This window comes from Petaurus breviceps, unplaced genomic scaffold, assembly GCF_028583685.1.
Source record: "Petaurus breviceps papuanus isolate PSGF00001 unplaced genomic scaffold, PetGlider_PUasm1.0 90696, whole genome shotgun sequence".
NCBI lineage: Eukaryota > Metazoa > Chordata > Mammalia > Diprotodontia > Petauridae > Petaurus > Petaurus breviceps.
In genome coordinates, this window is record NW_027187314.1 from 6,024,603 (window position 1) to 6,045,172 (window position 20,570).

Consider the following 20,570-nt stretch of genomic DNA (forward strand, 5'->3'; position numbering starts at 1 on the left):
GTTTGTTTCAGAAGATAGATTCCCAGATATTTTATAATGTTTACAGTAGCATTAAATGGAATTTCTGTTCCTATCTCTTGCTGTTGAATTTCATTAGAAATATGCAGGAATGTTGATTTGTGTGGGTTTATTTCATATCCTGCAACTCTGCCAAATTTTGTTATAGTCTCACGTGTTTTTTTTTACTTGATTCTCTAGGATTCTCTAAGTATATCATTCTATCATCTGCAAAGAGTGATAGCTTGGTCTCTTTTTTTTTCCTAATTTCATTCCTTTGATTTCTCTTTCTTCTCTAATTGCTACTGGTAACATTTTCCTCCAAACTTTCAATGTTGAAATTCATGGCAAGATTGCTCTTATATGAATAGTAATTTCAAATTAAAATAGAAGAGATTCCTCCTTCTCCTCTTCTTCTTCTCTTCCTGCCTCCTCTTCCTTCTCTTTCCTTCTTCTTCCTCATTATTTCTCCTCTTTCTTCCTCCTTCTTCCCCTGCTCCCTGCCTCTTCCTTTTTCTTCTCCTCTTTTTCCTCTTCTTTCTTATCTTCCTCCACCTCTTTCACTAAAAGCACTCCCCACACCTTAAACATGCATGTAAGCGAAATTTAAGAAAGTACTTATAAAGCATGACATTTAGGTTCATTTAAATAAAAATCTCCCAATTTTCTCTATTGGTATAAACTGTTTGTGATTTTTTTTTATTTCTTCATGTTTATTTTATTTTTTGGCCTTCCCTTATCTCTGTAAAAAACAATTGCATTTATGTAAAAACTGTTGTATTTATGAACTAGGGGACTGATCATTGAATCAAGAGTACACACACACACACACACACACAAACACACACATACACACGCTGATGTTCTCTATTTCCACTCTATTAGCCATATTTTGAATTGGACCATCTTTGGCTATAGCTGAAATAGAGAGTGGAATTAAGTGGAACTAGCCAGACAGAGTTTATCTTTCTCCTTGGGAAACTTCTTCTTGTCCGGGCATTCTGAAGAGAGAAGATAGACAATGCTTTAAAGAGGATGGTCTTCTGTCATACCTATCTGAGGTGAAAATTAGGACAAGGTCTTTGTCTTATTTGTTCTCTAGATTTAGGTTAAAAAGCTTAGAAGGTATGAATGAACCCACATACATCTGCATAACACTAATTCATGGGGAAGCATATATGTGTTTTTGTGTGCATGCATACAAACATATACTTATATGTGCATGTATGTATATATCTAAATTTGTGTATATTTATATACATTCCCATATATTTATATATACATATAAATTCACATGCATTCTTACATACAAAGAAAAGTGTGCATACACACATATAATAATCAAGTTAGAAAAGTAAAATGCAAAACATGATGTGATTTAATATATAGATTTATTAGTTACCAATAAGAGAAAATGAGTGCAATATCAATAGAATTTTCCATTAGAAACATACTTGAAAAATCTGGCTTCAGATACTTGACACATTTACTATCTGTGTAACTTTGGGCAAGTCACTTAACCCCAATTGTCTTGCCTTCCCTCCTCCAAAAAAGAAAGAAATAGACTTGATCAAAACCTATCTTGACATTTTTCATGACAGGGTATTTTGGGGGATTCTATTATACACATAGAAACTTCCATACAGATGGCAGGTTAAAGGCAGCATACCAGCCAAGCTCTTCCAACATTCTCACCCAAAACTTTTTAAAATAATTTGTTGAATTAAATTTTGAAATGGAATAATGAACAAAAAGTCAGGGAGAAACTTTTTTTAGCCCTAAAATTCTTAGGATTTTGGAAGAAGTGGTCTCTGACATTGGGGTTGGGGCTGCCTAGGAGCTCATCATAGCAGCAACACTAGCACTAGCAGGGGGTCTTGGAAATACTGGCAAAATGTATGAGTGGCAGTGGCAAGCAGCAGCATTCTCAAGAGCTCTCACTTATCAGAGATGACAAGGGCATTAGACAAGTGGTCAGAAAGAGATCAAAGGGGATGCCTTTAAAATTAAGATTAGATTAGAGGGATCAAGATCAGAGGGGCGGCCCAGGTAGCACAGAGAGTAAGAGCACTGGCTCCAGTGGTGGGATGACCTGGAGATCGAATCCCGGGCTCAGACACTCAGCACCACACCCAGAAATAAATGGCTGTGTAACCTTAAGCAAGTTACTTAAACCCAATTGCTTATAAAAAAATAGATTAGATCTTATCTGTTAATTACATCACCTGTTAAACAGTTCTAGTTCTCAGTTCTACTGTAAAATCAGGAGCCCTGCTTGCAATTCCAGGGTGGATTGAGAACAAGGACCCTAGTTGCAAGTTGGGGTTTCTGGGTGTGGAGGAACAACAGCACTTGTGGTTGTAAGGGAGCAGGGCCACTACCTTGCTAAGTATCAGAGCATAGAGGAGAAGAGCAGTAAACATGCCTTTCCCTATATCACATCACCTTGGAAGCACTGAACACTTGCACAGTCCCAGAACTGTGAAAGAAAAGGTGAAAAGTTGTGAAGCTTGGGATATTGACCATCCTTTCCCCAGGTGAGCAAAGCCCGACTCATAGTTAATACCATATTTGGATCAATTGTTATTTAAATGTTTGATAGAATTCATTTGCAAATCCATCTGGTCCTGTAAATTCAATATGTTAAATCAACCTATTTTTTTCCTCATCCTAGGGCTGGTTCAATTTATTTTTTTTCTAAGATAGGATTATTAAAGCATTCTATTTCCTATTCTGTTAGACTGTAAATTTTATTGACATATAATAGGGTAAAATAGCTTCCAGCAACTATTGTAGTTTCATCTTCACTAGAGGTCCATTTATGCTTTTCATTATTAATGCTCATAATTTTGTTCTCTTCTTTCTTTTCCCCCTCAAATTAACCAATATTTTATCTAGATATTTCCCCCCCATCCATAAATACAGATCCTAGTTTTTATTTTTTAATTTCATTTTTTGTTTCAGTTTTTTTTTTTAATCTCTCCTTTGACTTTTAGGATTTCCATGTTGATGCTTAATTAGTAACATTTAATGTGTTCTGTTTTCCTAGATTTTTTTTTAGTTGCATGCCCAATTCCTTTACCTGCTATTTATTTCTTTTGTTAATGGAAAGTCCTTAAAATATTTTTTATTTTGACAAAAAGTATTTTTATTTGACATCTGAATAAGTGTTGACTCCTCAGGACATGGCCTTTGGCATCTTTTCCAACTTATTCATCAGCTTGTTGCATTGTACCTTTCTCAGAAACATAGATGCCATCCAAAAATTTTCTGATATCCTTGTTTTTGGCTGTGATGGCCTGTTGGATCAGGGCAGCTGAGTTTGAAACAAGTTCAATATCATTTCCTTCAATAATTAATTCATCTTTTTGGGCTTGAGAAACAGCACAAGCAACGCTTGGTCTTATGCGCACTCTTCGGATATATTTTTCACCCAAGAAATTTCTTATTTCAACAAGTGAGCCATTCTCTTGAATAACAATATTGATGGGGAAGTGAGCATACACAGACCTCATCTTGTAACGAAAACCCAGGGTAACGCCTTTGATCATGTTTTGTACATGACTACAGATTGTGCACACAGTTGCAAGTTATTTTTGATTTTCCCACCACTTGTCTACCAGAAGCCTTTTTTTCTTCTTTCCAAGAAGACTGAGCTCAATATTGATATGGTTGAAATCCTTATGGAGGATTCCTCTGGACCCTATCACAATAACTGTCTGACCCTTAAGAGAGATGTCAATATTTTCTGGGATGTCCATGGTCTGGTTGCTTAGAATGGTCTTCATTCTGGTAGTGAATGGGCCAAAGAGTTAAAATATTTTTTTCACTAAATATATTTGCCTGGATCCCATACATTATGTATGTTAGATCATTGTTGTCATTCCTTTTAATAAAATTATTGATGGTTTCTATGGTTTGTTTTTAGCCTACTCATTCTTTAAGATTGAATTATTTATCTTCTTTTTGATTTGTAATCTATGTTCTCAAGGTTTCTTATTAAATGTATTTTTATTTCACGATGGTCTGAAAGTGGGCATTTGATATTTCTGCTTTTCTGCATTTCTTTGTGATCATTTTTTATCCTTTAATACATTGTCACTTTTTTGTAAAATTGCTATGGACATCTCAGACAAAAGATATACACCTTTCTATTTCTATTTAATTTTCTACATAAATGTATATTTAACTTTTCTAAGATTTTATTCATTTCTTCAACTTCTTTCATACGGTTAAATTTATCTAGTTCTGAGAGGGCTAAATTAAGCTTCCCCCACTAGTATAGTTTTTTCTGTCTATTTCCTCCTATAGTTCATTTATATTTTACTTTAAGAATCTTGATGCTATGTAATTTTGCCCATATATGTTTAATATTGGTATTACTTTACTGCCTATTACATTTTTGCATAATATTTTTCCTTAATTATTTTAATCAAGTGTATTTTTGCTTTTGCCTTGTCTGAGATCATGATTACACTGCTGCCTTTATTTTTTTTACCTCATTTTAAGAATAATAAATTGTGCTCTAGCCCCTTATTTTGTCTGTATTGTAAGCAATATATTATTAGTCACCATTCTATTACACTCTTCCATTTTATAGATGAGTTCATTTCACCTAAATTCACATTTATAATTGTTCTTTCATTATTCTCTTTCTTTAGCTCTTCTATGATTTCTTGTTGGGCTTTTCTCCTATGCTCATTATTTTTTTTTTTCCTTTTTAGCTTTGTTTGTAGATGTTTTCATGTAATTTTCTTCTTCTGTGTTTTAGCCTTAAGTTTCCTTATTAACACAGTGACTTTTTATGGTTACTTTTCCCCTTCATTTTTCCAATCTACTTATTTTTTTTAAAGCAATCGGGGTTAAGTAACTTGCTCAAGGTTACACGGCCAGTTATTTCTGGGTGTGGTGCTGAGTATCCGAGCCTGGATTTGATCCAGGTCATCCCGACACTGGAGCCGGTGTTCTTACTCGCTGAGCCATCTGGCCGCCCCTAAGCAATTGGGGTTAACTCGCTCAAGGTTACATGGCCAGGTGTTTCTGGGTGGGTGCTAAGTGTCTGAGCCCAGGATTCGATCTCCAGGTCATCCCAACACTGGAGCTGGTGCTGTTACACGCTGTGCTACCTGGCCTCCCCCCAATCTACTTTTTGACTTTGTATTTTATGTTAGTTTTGAACTCTTACTTTGGGGTAGAAATATCTGAGGGTGCTTCTATTTTTTTGTATCCTTCTGCTCCTTTCATAGCTCAGTCTAGAGTTAGGTAATTCTTTTGTTGTTGTTTCCAATGTCGTATTATCCAGAGAGAGATAAATTTCTTGTTCTCCTACTCTATATTCTTCAAGTTCTTGACCCCAGTTTGGGTGTGTAGGATTATAAATATTGGAGTTTCCATATACTGCTCCTAGATTGAATTATTAGCTTCCTGGTAAGTAATTAAGGTTGAGAATGGATTCTCCTGGTTTTGGTCTTCTGTCCTGGTTTATTTCATTGTACCCTTATGTATGGGATGAAATGTTAGAATTGAGTCCCCATTCTGCTCTTAGTCACATAGCTATATTTCTGGAACTTACCTCTTGATCCTTACACATAGTTCCTATGCTTCCTAACTACCACTCCTCTGTTATGGAAAAGTAACCAAGGTCTTGTTAATAGATACAAGATCCGTCAGATGGCATGCATGGTTCCTGCTCCCAGTGCTAGTACCTGTCTCACTAGTTAGCTCTTTCTGCCCGTGTTTTTCTTGCCCTGATACTCCCCGACCATTCCCAAAGTTGCTATTGACACAACAACCTTTTTTCTCATCAACCTGCTACCACTATGCTATATTTCTGTCCAGCTCCTATTCCAATGTCCACAGACTTTTCTTTCTATTTTTTTCTAAGCAGTCCTGGCTCTGAAAAAAAGACTCGTATTTTTTTCTTGTCTTTACCAATCAGAATTCAGTCTGGCATGCTTTCTGGGTTGGTGAGTTTATGGTTGTGGAGGAATTAAGGCAAATACATTATCTCTTACTCTGGCATCTTGACTTTTCCCTCAGCTATATGTATCATTTTTTTTAAAATCAATTTATTAAATTTGACCTATTGAGGGTTTTTTTTAAGATTCTATCCTACACCACATTGCCCAACCTCTCTAGCTTCATCATTTTCAATTCTGATCAACACATCACATCTATCTATCTGACAAACTTATTAATTAAAACTTAATCAGATCTGAATCCAGGGTATGTTTCTACTAGAGAAATCTATGTTGAAACAGAATAATTTCAGTGACATGAAACCCTTACAATTTTTTTTTTCAATTTCTTTCATAATGTTTGTTATTCTTCTCCGACATTGAAGGGGAAACATTTATTTCATAATGAGATATTAAACACCTATAACATGAACAAAATAGAAACATCTTGTTGTAACAGAACATTTAATGGACTATTCATCAAACTTATAATGGTACACCACTCAACAAGGACAGGGGAGGGTTGTCATTAGAAGGCTAGAGATGCTGAAGACTTCTAATGACTAATCCCTTCCAATTTAAATTTAATATTGAGGAGAAATATAGAAAATAAGAAAGAACAAGACTGCTCAAATCTATAGAAAATAGACTAGGAAAAGAAGAACATTATGTTTAAGACAAATTTCACTGAGTCACAATTTTGCCTAGGATGTATTTTATCAAATAGCATTGTATCCATGCTTACCTATCTTAGTGTGTACATCCATTCTACATTTATATTGACCTAAACATTTATACCTAAATCTGTTTCTATATCTATATCCATTTAGATGCACATATATATTAATATCTATCTATAATATTGATAACTATCATAGATAGATATATCTTTATCTACAACTAGATAGGAGAGAACAGATACAGATATAGATACAGAAATAGATGTGTATATCAACATGCTTATGTGTGCATATATATGTATATATACACACACAAATATATAGATAGAATGATAGATATAAATATAGATGGATATGCCTATGCAATATTGAATAGAATACTGGACTTGGATTTAAGAAGATTTGAATTCAATTCTCAACTTTAAAATATGCTGGTTGTGAGGGTATAGGCAAATTATGTACTTATGTGGACATGTGCATGTGTATATACACAAACGTACATAAGCATATGCTTGTGTGTATATGTGTTCATATGCTCAGATCCATATTTTTATGTATTGATATATCTATCTCTATATTGCTATATATATACACATATAGCTCGACATTTATATTTGCATGTAGATATATATATATATATATATAATAGAGATGTAAAGATGAATATATCTCTCCAAATAAATGTATTCAAATAAAGAAATATAGATCTCTATATTTAAATATACATTACATACATGCATACACAAATACATATAAATATACATGCATATATAACTTGCAAATATGAACAATATGTTGTAGACTTGAGATTTGAACTTGTCTTCTTGATTCTAAGTTCAGTATTCTATCCACTATCCTATACTTCTCAACTAGAACCTAATTATAATATTGTATACCTAGCTATATTACTATGTACCTATATAATAGATATCTTATGTTTAGAGTCTCTGTTTATCCATTCATTCTCTCAACAAGTATTTATTAACTGTTATGTCCCAGGCCATCCCATTTCTAGTACATACTGTCTAGAATACCCCTGATAAGTCACTTAAAATACCAGTGCATAGGCAACTTTCTAAGACTAAAAACTGACTTGCTGGAGAGGGAGATTCTTCATCTAAGTCACTTAAAATCTCAGTGTATAGGCAACCTTCTAAGACTACAAACAGACTTGCTGGAGAAGGAGATTCTTCTCCTGAAAGTCCCATATTCTAATGAAATCATATTTCCATTTCCTATGTCCATATACCAGGCAATGCTCTTAAGCATAAATATTAAAATGAAAAATCTCAGTTCTCAATTAATTGACATTATATGGAGGGGTGACAGGTATACAGAAAAGCAAATAGAAGTATGTACAAAGTAATTTATGGTGAAGAGAACATTAGCAACCTGAAGAATAAGTACAGGATTCCTATAGGATGATCAACTAGTATTGAGCTCTGACAGAAGCTAGACATTCTGTGAGGGAAAAATGATGAGGCAGCACATTACAGAAACACCTTATACCCTGTGTAAATGCAAGAAAAGAAACAACAGAAATGACTGAAAGTCAGGTTTAGAGTATTTAGATTCTTTTGGCTACTGTATGTACAAATATAGAATAAGGAAAGACATTGTGGCATACTTGGAACATGCTACCTGTGCATTTTGTTGGTTGATCAAGTTTAACTGGATATGATACAGAAACAGATATAGTCTGCCCCATGACACAATAGGTTGCAAGCCTTCCACAGTTTTGGAGAAAGGAAGAATATCATTTTACTATGTGTATCCCAAGGATAGTTATTCATAATTTTGTCCTCCAGGCAGCATAATCCAATCAATCATTCTAGATTTCCCTGTGCTGAACCTCCCTCTTGTTTGAGTTACCTAGCAAATGGCTAATAACTACTTGCTCCTGTAGGTATATTATTAATGTTAACAATACCTAGTTTTCCACAGCATTTAAATATTTGTAAAGTGTTTTATATGTTATCTCATTTTTTTCTACCAACATTCTTTTAAAGTAGGTGCTATTATTATCTCTATTTTGCTGAAAGAGGTCATAGAACAAATTAAGGAAGGTATTTCTTGTCAAGGGACCCACTAATTGGCAAGGATTATAAGTAATAGAAGCACCCAAACCTTAGAGAGAAAGAATACATAATGTTTGGAAATATCTCAACAGTTTCCAAGGTTGTCAAAAAATATTAGGGTTATCCATCTTTCCTGGACTCAGTTCATCCATATGCTGCTCTCATATTATCCAATCTGACTGCATGTTTGATTCAACTGCTGTCGTACTCATATAGTATCTCTACAGAGAATAGAGGTAGATGTGACATTAACTTTGTAGACTGGGAGCTCTCAATCTCATTGCCATATGCTTTCCTCACACTGTAACCAAATGACTGCTGGAAATACCCTAACATCAGTTATTGACATGGTAGCAAACTGCCCTACATTCATGAAACAAAGCCCAATGGCCTCCATTCCTTGCATATCAAAGAAGGAAACCAAATCTTAACCGCACTGTTAAATGGGACAGAGGAGAAAAACATCCAAGCCCTTATGTCTGCTGGCTCCATTATGGCTCTATACTTTTATTCAACATGCAAACAAGAGCAAATAAGGTTTATACTCTCCTAAAACTACCAGAGGCATGAGAAAATGATGACAAACACAGACTCAAATACCTATGAGAGGGGTGATCCCTAGCATCTGTTTTACTACTTATTGTGTTTAAATAACTGTTACTTTTGTTCAGGTCCTAATTGAATATAGCAATAATTAAAATAGAAGATAAAAGGGTAACGAGTGGGGAGGCCCCTGTGTCACCAGCACTAACACAAATCAGAACTTTGCTCATAGATAAAAAGTTACATGGAGGTGGAATAAATAGAGAAGTGCTACTTTGAGGCTCTTCTGTTTCCTGCTTCATTACCACAATTCAAAGACTTTTAATAAAGAAGTCGAGAAAATCTAACTCTTCATCTACCATGGCATTCAATTGAGGTGACCATTATTTCGAAGTGCTACATATGTGAGAATACATGAGTCACAACAGAGATAGACTTAGGACTTTAAATCTTTTGCCTAGGGCAAAATGAGTGTGTAGAAACGGTAGTCAAATAGTCAGGACACATAGAACACTTGGTCTCGGTACAATTGTATAAAACAAGTGGGTGACTTCTTTCTCAGAATTTGCTCAAAGATTTGAAGATGATCTTCTGGACAAGGGTGGTCTTGGAGGTGGCTTCATTCCAGGGCTTCTCAAGTCAGTAGGAGATTGTGCAGCAAGGTGAGTTGTAGAGATAGTACTCACAAAGCCTAGGTATAGGCACATAGGGAAAAATGTGCCCCCACCATGTTGTTGCCCTGGCTCAAAATCCTGTTTCTCCATCTTAGTTGTCATTCTTACTAAGACAAATATTAAACTTGTTTTGGCTATGAAAATGTGGTTTCAGAGACATCAATGTGGTTTTCTAATGTCAAGTCATGAAGAAACAGGCATTTATGTGGAGTCAAAGATGATTTAGGAACCAACTATATCTGGTTCTTGCAATGCCTATGTGTATAAGGTGAATAAATCTAGATTAACACAGAAATCTATATAAATATGATTGCTTTTCTTATGACTTGCAAAATTTGCACCATGACTTCGTAGTCAGATCATCATATATATTTTATTACAAACATTCTATTGAAGAATCTTCTTTATATAAATTATCAGATTCGTAATATCCCCAGCATTGTATTTAAACTTTTATTCATATGGAATAACATCCACCACAGCTCAGGAAAGTGACTTTCCTGTATTTCCATAAATCAGACATGGTCTCTCTGTAATGTGTTTTGAAGGATGAAAAACAATACAAATATTATCTTTGTAAAAATAAATATTATCTCCAACAAAATATTTGAAAACTGTCACCACTTTTCTTCTATCTTCCAGCTATTGTATTTTAAAAAATATAATAATTGTATATGTATAGTAGATAGAACTAACTTAAGCATGCATTTCTATTCATGTATTCATCATATTCCATCATTACCAATATGTATTCAACATCTATATTATCTTAGAATGTGTGGGATGGGTGAATCACTGAGTAAATATCCATGAACTGTATGTTAATGGTCATTAGTTTTCTACAAATTCTTCATCAGAGAAATTATTTAGAAAGTTAAAGCTTGTCTGTCAGGGTTACCCAGGAAACTTTTGATAATGCAATTGTATTCAGTTCTGTCTCTTCTGTGGAGATCTAGTAAAAAACAAAGTTATTGTAATGATTCTTTCCTTGCAGGGAAACAAGTGGGATTCAAAATAGAAGGATAAAAGAGGAGGTTGTCTGTCAGTGGTATCTGGTAGCACCCAACACCAGAAAGATGCATCTGGTTCTGGGCTTAAGAAGAATCTGGATTTATCGCAAGGATTTTCTGCTCTCATTGAGGTAGGAGTTAGTATTTTTATTTACTTTTTTACTTGCTATACCCCCAATGTGGATTTCTGGAGAAAATTTCTACAATAAAGCTTAGGAATACTTAGCTTATGGCTAGGGTTGACCAAAAGAGGTTTACCATGGCCCTTTTAGAGAAAGGGACACAATGTGCAAAATAAAGCAGAGATATTAAATGTGTGGACACAAGCCTGTACTACTCTCATGTTTGTCTTGAATCAGATGAAAATATAATTGGGAAATATTTAATGAAATAAATAAAATACAATCGAATATAGATAATGTTAATAACTGGTTTGCTGAGTCAATGTGCCATCTGCTGTGATACTTATATTTATTGGAATAGCCCTCTTTTTTATTTGAATTTGATATCACTGACATAGAAAACACAGTTAATTTTTTCAATCACAACATATTTCTTAAAACATAATAACCCTAAGTACACCTTAACAAATAATTAAAACATGCAAACAAATTAAAACAATAATCTCTCTTTATATTTATAATGGTTTAACAAACATTGAGACTTCTCTCTAGGCCTTGACTAACCAAAGTACTCTGGAAGTTCAGATTCTACTGAACATCTAAGTATATGGGACTTGGATTTCAGGGTCTAGTCTAAAGCCCGATGTTGATGTTATTCTCCTCTGAAAACCGTAACAGATATAATTTTCTGCTGGGCAACTAGCATGCAACCCATGAACTTTAAACCTCTCAAACTAGATAGGGCTGATGGCATCCATTTATCCTGAATGAAGTTAGGTTAAGTAGTCTGGACTCACCTAAAGAAAAGCAAATCATTAGAGGTAGTTTAGGGACTTGAAATCCAGTCTCATATTTACATAGGTATAGTCAAGTTCTTATTATGTTTGCTTACGCTGACTATTACAGCTACGGGGAGGAAAACAGTAGTTTGTCCTCCATTCCCAATCTGAAAATAGCTGATGCTTCATACATTTATTTTAAAAAATAATTTAATCCAACAAAATAGGATTATAGAATGGAATAAAGAATTTAAAACAATGTTATAGTCATAAAACAGTATTAGATATTTTAAAGTTTGACTTTTTAAAACATTTCAACCTAAGAGAATATTGATCTGACTTGAATGTAAACAATTTCCAAACGAATGTCATACCGTATATGCTTGTTGACTTAGAATACAGATTTCTATGCCCAATTGAATTTGTATGGTATTCCCTCTTTGAACCAATTTTGATAAGAGTAAGGTTCATTCACTCCCCCTCACCTCTCCCCATGCCCGTCACTGTAAAAGTTTTTTTCTTGCCTCTTTTATGTGAGATAAATTACCCCATTCCACCCATCACTTTCTCCTTCTCCTACTACATTCCTCTCTCATTCTTGAATTTTATTTTTTAGATATCATCCCTTCATATTTATCTCCCATCTGTGCCATCTATCTATCTGTCCAACTATCTATCTATTCCTTCTGACTACCCTAATAATGAGAAAGGTCTTGTGAATTACAAGTACCATCTTCCCATGTAGGAATAAAAATAGTTTAACCTTATTCAGTCCTTTATGATCTCCTTTTTCTGTTTATCTATTTATTCTTCTCTTGAGTCTTGTCCTTGGAAGTAAAATTTTCTATTGGCCTCTAGTCTTTTCATCAAGAATGCTTCAAAGTCTTCTATCTCATTGAATATCCATTCAACCCCCTCTCCTCCCCCACCAGCTTATTATACTCAGTTTAACTAGATACTTGATTCTTGTTTGTAATTCTAGCTCCTTTGCCCTGAAGAATATCATATTCCAAGACCTTTGATCCTTTAGTGTAGAATCAGCTAAAGCTTGTGCTATCCTGACTGTGACTTCACCATACTTGAATTGTTTCCTTCTAGTTGTCTATATTTTCTCCTTGACCTGGGAATTCTTGAATTTGCCTATAATATTCCTGGCAATTTTCATTTTGGGATCTCTTTCAGGAGGTAATGAATGGATTCTTTGAATTTGTATTTTCCCCTCTGGCTCTAGAATATATGTACATTTTTCCTTGATAATGTCTTGAAAGATGATGTCTAGGCTCTGTTTTCAATAATGGTTTTCTGATACTCCAGTAATTTTTAAGTTCTCTCTCCTGGATCTATTTTCCATGTCAGTTGCTTTCCCAGTGAGATATTTCATGCTGTCTTCTATTTTTTCATCCTTTTGGTTTTAGTTTTATTTTTCTTGATTTCCTATCAATTCATTAGCTTCCATTTCCTTCCTTCTAATTTTTAAGGAATTATTTTCCTCAGTGAATTTTTGGAGTTTTTTTTTTTTTTTAATTTGGTCAGGTCTGCTCTGTAAGGCATTCTTTTCCTCATTGGTTTTGCGGAAATCTTTTTTATTTGGCCTAGTCTGTTTTTGAAGGTGTTATTTCCTTTAATGTGTGTATGTATGTGTGTGTGTGTGTGTGTGTGTCTCCTTTAGTAAGCCATTGACTCATTTTTCATTATTTCCTTATATTTCTCTCATTTCTTTTCCCAATTTTTCTTCTACCTCTCTTACTTGATTTTCAAAATCCTTTTTGAGTCCTTCCATGGCCTGAGACCAATTATTTTTTTTTTCTTGGAAGCTTTGGATGTTGGAATTTTGACTTTGTTGCTTTCCTCCAAGTCTGTGTTTTGATCTTCCTTGTTACCATAGTAGCTTTCAATGTTCAGAGGTATGTTTTGTTTTGCTTTTACTGTTGCTTGTTGATATTCTCAGGGTACTTTTTTTTTAAATGCAACACTTTTTTTTTTTTTTGGAGGGGGGAAGGCAGGCCAGTTGGGGTTAAGTGACTTTCCCAAAGTCACATGGCTAGTAAGTGTTAAGTGTCTGAGGTCAGATTTGAACTAAGGTTCTCCTGACTCCAGGGCCAGCGCTCTATTCAATGTGCCACGTAGCCGCCCCAGTTTTTAACCTTTGTTAAAGTAGAGCTCTGCTTTCAGTAGGGAGGATATGCCCTTACAAGTTTCAGGAATTTGGGCAGTTGTTTTCAGAGATACTTGTAGGTACTTTTAAGTTTTCAATTCTTTCAAGGTGGTATGATTAAAGGAGAGGTATTTACTATTCTCCTGCCCTGTGCTCTGCTCTTGTGAGTGACCACAAGCACTCTTTTCTACCGTGGAATTATGAGAAGGATCACCCCACCTCTACTACTGCCACAACTTCTTCTAGGCTAATCCTCTTCCTCATCTTGAGACAGTGACACAGGACTGCTAGCTAGATCCACATATGGGCAAAGAAAGAGTCCTGCTCAGGTTTAGCAAATAGACCCCTGTAATCACCCTTACAGTTTGTGGAGTGAGAATTCTGTAAGAAGCTGCTGCCATTGCTTCTACCACCACTGATACAGTGGCCCCTTGGGTCTGCTTCTGGCTTGTCATGACCAGGGCTGTGCTGGTGTTATCTATACTTGACTGCACTACACTCTCACCCTGGTACAACAGACCTTTCCTGCTGCCCTTCTATGTTGTTTTTGGTGTTCATGGGCTGAGTAATCAGGGAACTGCAATTGTTACCAGACATTCAGTAGCCCTGAGTTCTGCTCAGGGTTTGCTAGGGCTGGGTCTACACCAATATGGCCTGTGCTGCACTGCATTTCTCTCACCCTGGGGCAACAAATTTTTGCTGCCCACCTTCCAAGTATTTGAGGGCTGAAAATTTTTTTCACTCTGTATTTGTCGGGGGTTCTTCTGCCCTAGAATTTGTTTAGAGTTATTTTTAAAGATATTTGGAGGGGTTTGGGTGACAGCTCAGAGGAGCCCCTGATTTTACTGTACCATCTTGGCCCCACCCTCTATCTGCATTCTTCAGAGAAAGACTATCTAAATGATAAATGATATGGAGCTGTTCTAAGCTTTCAAACCCTACTGAGAGGGAAAGTTTCTCCACAAAATCTATCTGCTATTAGCTCAGTGGTCAATTAATCACACGCAAACCCAAATTCTAAGGGCACACAGAGACAAAGAAGGAGCTAATGTGCCATTTCAGCAAGGCAAAGTGTTTGTCCCTAGAGAAAAATCAGTGTATATCTTCATGCCCAAGGAAACAGAGAGTATGCTACAAGGAAGCATCCTCTCTATATAAGAATAATTAGTGCCTACTGGAGAAGTGGATGAAATAGAATAGATTTAACATAGAGTGTACATGGACTAAATGGTAATCCAAATTACTGCCCATTTTTATCATGGAACACCCCTCCCCCCCATCACCAAACCATAGCAGGAAACCTGAAAACATCTGTTTCAAGTGTCTCCCTTAAAAGTGTCAAAGTATGCATAGTATACACAAAATATATAGGCAATCCATTTGAGTTTTCTATTTGTTGCCTTATTTATATTTACTTGCAAAACATCTATAATAAATGCTGTTTTTATAATGGTTCTATAGTATACTGAGTAATATGCATATTTTAGTAGTCACAATTCAGAAAAGAATTTAGAAGTCACAATTCATAGGTTATTTTGCCTCCTTTTCCAGGATTTTTTTCCAATTCTATATTTTCTCTTTTTATCTTTTTGTTAGATTCGTCCAATTTTGAGAACATCACTATTGTGTCACTATATCTCCTTGAAATTCAGTTAATTTTTCTTTTATGAATTTAGAGGGCTTGACATTTGAAGCATATGTTAATATTGATTTTGGTTTGTTGTTTATGGCTCTTTTAAGAATGTTATTTCCTTTTTTATCTGTTTATATAGTAAATTTTTGTCTTTGGTTTGTCTGACAGCTTGATTACAACTCCTGCTGTTTTAGAATCAATCAATAAATGTTAAATTTTATTTCAGGCTCTCAATTTTATTCTGAGTATGTCTCTGCTTTTAATATGAATGTCTTCTAAGTTATAGATTTTGGAGTTTTGTTTCTTATCCAGGCTATCACCCCATTTTGCTTTTATTTTATTATTTAATATATTCACACTTAAAATTATCTTTAAAGACAGTACTTTGTCCCTGTCAATATTTTTTCTTCATCAATTTTAAGGCAATCAACCCTATTTATTACTACAGATTCGGTTCCCCTCACTATCACTCTGGCTCCTCACCTCTTATTTGTCAACATTTCCTCTAATATATATTCATTTTTACTTAAGTTATTCCTTAATTTCTCTCTTTCTTCCTATTTTATTCTTCTCCTCTTTTTATTTTCTTTCCTCCTCCATTAAGGGGGGAAATTAAAAATTCATTTTCTCCAACTTTTAAAATGCTTTTCTTTGTTTTGTTTTCTGAATTTTTTTCTAAAAAATATTATTTTACGATATTCTGTTCATTGTTTGACTTCAATTTCTTTCTATTCTAAGTTCTTTTTAAAAAAATCATAACATTTATATTTGACTATTCCTCCTTTAGTTTCTTTTTGTTCATCATGTAATTGAAGTTTCTAAAATACCAATTTCTTGTGAGCCTTCTTCTTAATCAATTTCTTTGTTATTGCCTTTGATGCTCCATACCCCCTTTGTTTCTCTTCTGCTTCACTCTTAGAACAATAATAACTAAAGAAGTTAACGAGTATAGAAGCATTATCTTATGATGGAAAGCTCCCCATGTCCCAGATTGTTTGGTCAAATTCTTACTCTTTCTCTCCCCCAGGTCATTTCATTTAGCATTTGCCATGTGATCTTTCTGGGTCCAAGCCCACATAACATTATAGATTCTGATATCCAACAGTATTTTTCTTTATTTACTTTCTGAGTCACACCATTGTCCATGAAGGCACATAACTCCCTTAATAGTAGTGGTCACATAAGTAGTAAGTTGTAGACTGAGTCCTTAAGTTTTCTTTCTTGGACTCCTGTACCAGGTCTGTTAAGAAATAAATCTGATTTAATGTAGTTTTATAGTAAAAAAAAAAAAACCTTGGAAGGTAATTTAGAGTTGATATGGTACAGTGGAAAGTTAGCAAATCTGAGTTTGAATCTCACTTCCATGACTTCCTGATAGTCAGACTTGCACTTTAGGAATATCACTTTGACAGCTTAATGGAAGATGGACCAGACTAGAGAAAGGCTTGCTGAAAGTCCAACAACCAACAGACTATTTCAGATGAGAATTTTATCAGGGTATTGGCAGTATCATAGGAAAGAATGGTGAGTATGCAAGGATATTTTGAAGGTAGAAATAACAGGACTTGATGAAATATTGGATATGGAGGGGGTGAAAATGAAGAATTGAGGATAACTTCTGGGCTATCAGTGTGACTGGGTAGATGCTGGTACTCTCAACAATAATAGATAATTTAGGAAGAAGGGAAGGCTTTCATGGGAATGGGGGGATAATGAATTAATTTTTTGACATGTTGAGTTTTAGATGCCAACGAGACATAATGTTGGACATATCCAAAAGGGAATGAGAGATTTGAGACTGGAGGTTACCAGAGAGGTAAGGGCTGGATAAATAGATTTAAGAATCATCAGTACATAGATGATAATTGAATCCATGGAAGCCGATGAGTTTATCAAATGAAATAGCATAGAGGGAATAGCCTATCAAGGAAAAGAGGCTTTTTGGCAGTGGCAAAAGTTGTAGAATGGTCATGAAAACTGCAGACTGAAAAAGCCACCGATTTGTCAATTAAGAGATTGTTGGTAACTTTAAAGAGAGAACATTTTGGGTTGAATGATGAGGTTAGAAGCCAAAAACTAAAAAGTTAAAAAAATTTTTAAAAAAGAACATTGCAATATATTATAGACAGCTTTCTCAGAGAATTTAGCCATAGATATACCATAATAGGTGGATGGAGCAAATGAGATGTTTTGTTTGTTTTGATTTTGTTTTTGTTTTTTTAGAATGAAGTAGCCAGGGGGCTGCTAGGTGGCACAGTGAGTAAAACACCAGTCTGGAGTCAGGAGGTTCTGGACTCAGACACATAACACACACACACACACACACACACACACACACACACACACACAAACACACAAAACTAGCCGTATAACCTTGGGCAAGTTACTTAACCCTAACTTTAGCCCGCCAAAAAAAAAAAAATTTCTAGAATGAAATAGCCAGTCATGTTTGTATGTAGTAGGGAAGTAGACAATGGATAAAAAGAGATTGAAGATGGGCAATAAAAAGTAGGATAATTATTTTTGGGGGGGGAATGTGCTTCAGAATATAGCATAACATGGATAAACGTGTGCACATGCTCCTAGTTAAGGAGGGCCATCATTGCATATGAAACAGGTGTGAAGGAAAAGGCATCTGAGTAATGTGAGATAAGGAACAGAAAAGAAGAGGGAGTTCCTTGAGACTGGTCTCTATTTTTTCAATGAAATATGAAGCAAGGTTCTTAGCTAAGAGTGTGGAAGAGGGGTGACCATGATAAATTTAAGGAGAAATCAAATGCTTTGGAAGTGCCCATCTGCTATGGTATTCAAGCAAGTTGACCAAAACTAGGAGAAATTCTTGTCAAGTATGATTCAGGATGTATTTTTACATAGGTAGAAGTGAATTTGATGGTTTCTGAAATCTCATCTAACTTTGAAATTCCCTGTAAATGATTAATTCTCGTAAGAGAGAAATATGTAGAGAAAATATCCTACTCTACACTTCCTTCTTTTAAAATCAAAAAAGTTGATATTACCTATTAAATTTTAAAAACCCTAGAGGTTACAAGAAATCAAGAAAAAAGGTAAGTGTGCCAAGGATGTAAGAGAGTGAAGCAATCTCAAAATATATTGGTGTGACTTAAATTATTATATTATTGAAGTGTGAAGAGATTAAGAGAGCTTAATATAATATGGTTATTAATTTGATTTTCTTTAATTCCTTCCTAAAGCTACATGTCATTGTGAATGAAAAGCTATACTTTTTCTGTGAAAAATTGATATGGCAGTACCCCAAATGGAAGGATTAAAATGGAAAAATAAAGCTGAGATAATTATATTTTCATTATACTTGAATCCAATACCCAAGGTAGTATTTGTGTAGAGACAATTAAACAAATAATATTTAGTTCCACTGAGTTGGTTCTTCAGGCAAATAACTTCCTTCCAAGAAATTATGAGAACTAGCATTCTATTTTAAATAGCAAGAGGGATTATGTACAATATTTATTAATTTTGTTATGGTTTTCCTATTTTTAGCACTTTCAATTTTATTGCTCCTGTGCTAGAGATAGGATTGTTATTTTAAATTTAAAAGTAAGTAGTTAAACTATCATTAAAGGCTCTTTCTTGTCATTAAAGTGTTCTAAAAATGAGAAAAATACATTCATGAAACCATCTGCCATTATTTATGTATTTGTTTTAGACTGGGTCTACTTATTTGCATGCAGTAGCCATTAATAGCCATACTGCAGTGCTGATCAGGAAGTAATCTTTGAGCTGCTCCATTTCTGCCTTGGACAAGGTTACCTTGCTTTAGGCAGTCTAGTGGCTTTTCACTCCTGTGGGCCCAAGATGTCGGACACCTGATCATCTTTAGTCATATTGCAATTCAGAATTCCTTACCTCAAGCAATATACCAGCCTCATCCTCTCCCAGTAGCGGTGATTACATCACTATGACTGGCTTGCCAGCTGATATTTAATAAAAAAAATTAAAATTGGTGGAAATATAAATCATCAGGTATACATTAATACTTTATTCTTAAATTTCAAGCTCAAAAAGTGATTTGGGGTTGTCACTGTTTCTTTTTTCAAAAGTCTACATAGCAGTAATAATTTTACTTTTTATCCTGGTAGTTGTAGAAAGATCTCATAGCAGATTAGTGAGTTTTACTCTAATTGATTTTGAAACAATATCTCCTCAGCCATTTCTGAAGTTGTCATTATACAAATGATCAGAAGTTCTGTGTTTGAATACTGTTTCAAACATTTTTAATCTATATTTCCTTCAGCAAGTCACTACATTACTCTGGGCTTCAGTTATTTCAAATCTAAAAATAAATGTGTTGAAGTGCATAATTTCTAAGATTACTCACAGTTCTAAAGCCATAATTTATGATATGCTGTTTGATATAGGAGGGACTTTATGGATAGTGTAGTAAAGTGGGGAACCTATTCTTTGAAGCCACATGTGGCCCTCAAGTGAGGCCCTTTGAATTCAAACAGGTGCCCTGTCCCTGGTCCTGCCTCCTAATTTTGAATATAAAGCAACAAAATCTCAATGTTGTCCAATTATCTACCTTATGTTCCATAGTGATATCAAGGAAATTTAGAATTAAAATGCTGGTCTTCTGACACACATTAAGACTTGCATGTTACTCTCCACCCTGATTCATCTGTGGGATTAGATTCTAACATTCATACAACAAAGAAAAAATGACTCTTTTGTTAAAGATCAGATTCATTTGCTAAATATTCATTATGTTTTATGGTTATGAGGAGAAGGATTTTGCAGATTGACATAATACAATAAAGTAAGAGAAATGTCTGAGTAACAAAGAAGATCTGGTAGCTTTTATGAATTCTCAAAAGTAGGAGATTATTTTATCATTTACTTGTAAAATATTATAGATCAAGACAGAATTACATATTAAAGGAAATAAACTCAAAGACCCTTTTGT

The 20,570-nt window shown here is 34.6% G+C and overlaps 1 pseudogene; it reads right to left on the minus strand.

Moving 5' to 3' along the window:
- Positions 1-3,203: 3,203 nt before the first annotated feature.
- On the minus strand, positions 3,204-3,801 carry LOC138144283 (large ribosomal subunit protein uL6-like; annotated as a pseudogene).
- Between the last annotated feature and the right edge of the window lie 16,769 nt (positions 3,802-20,570).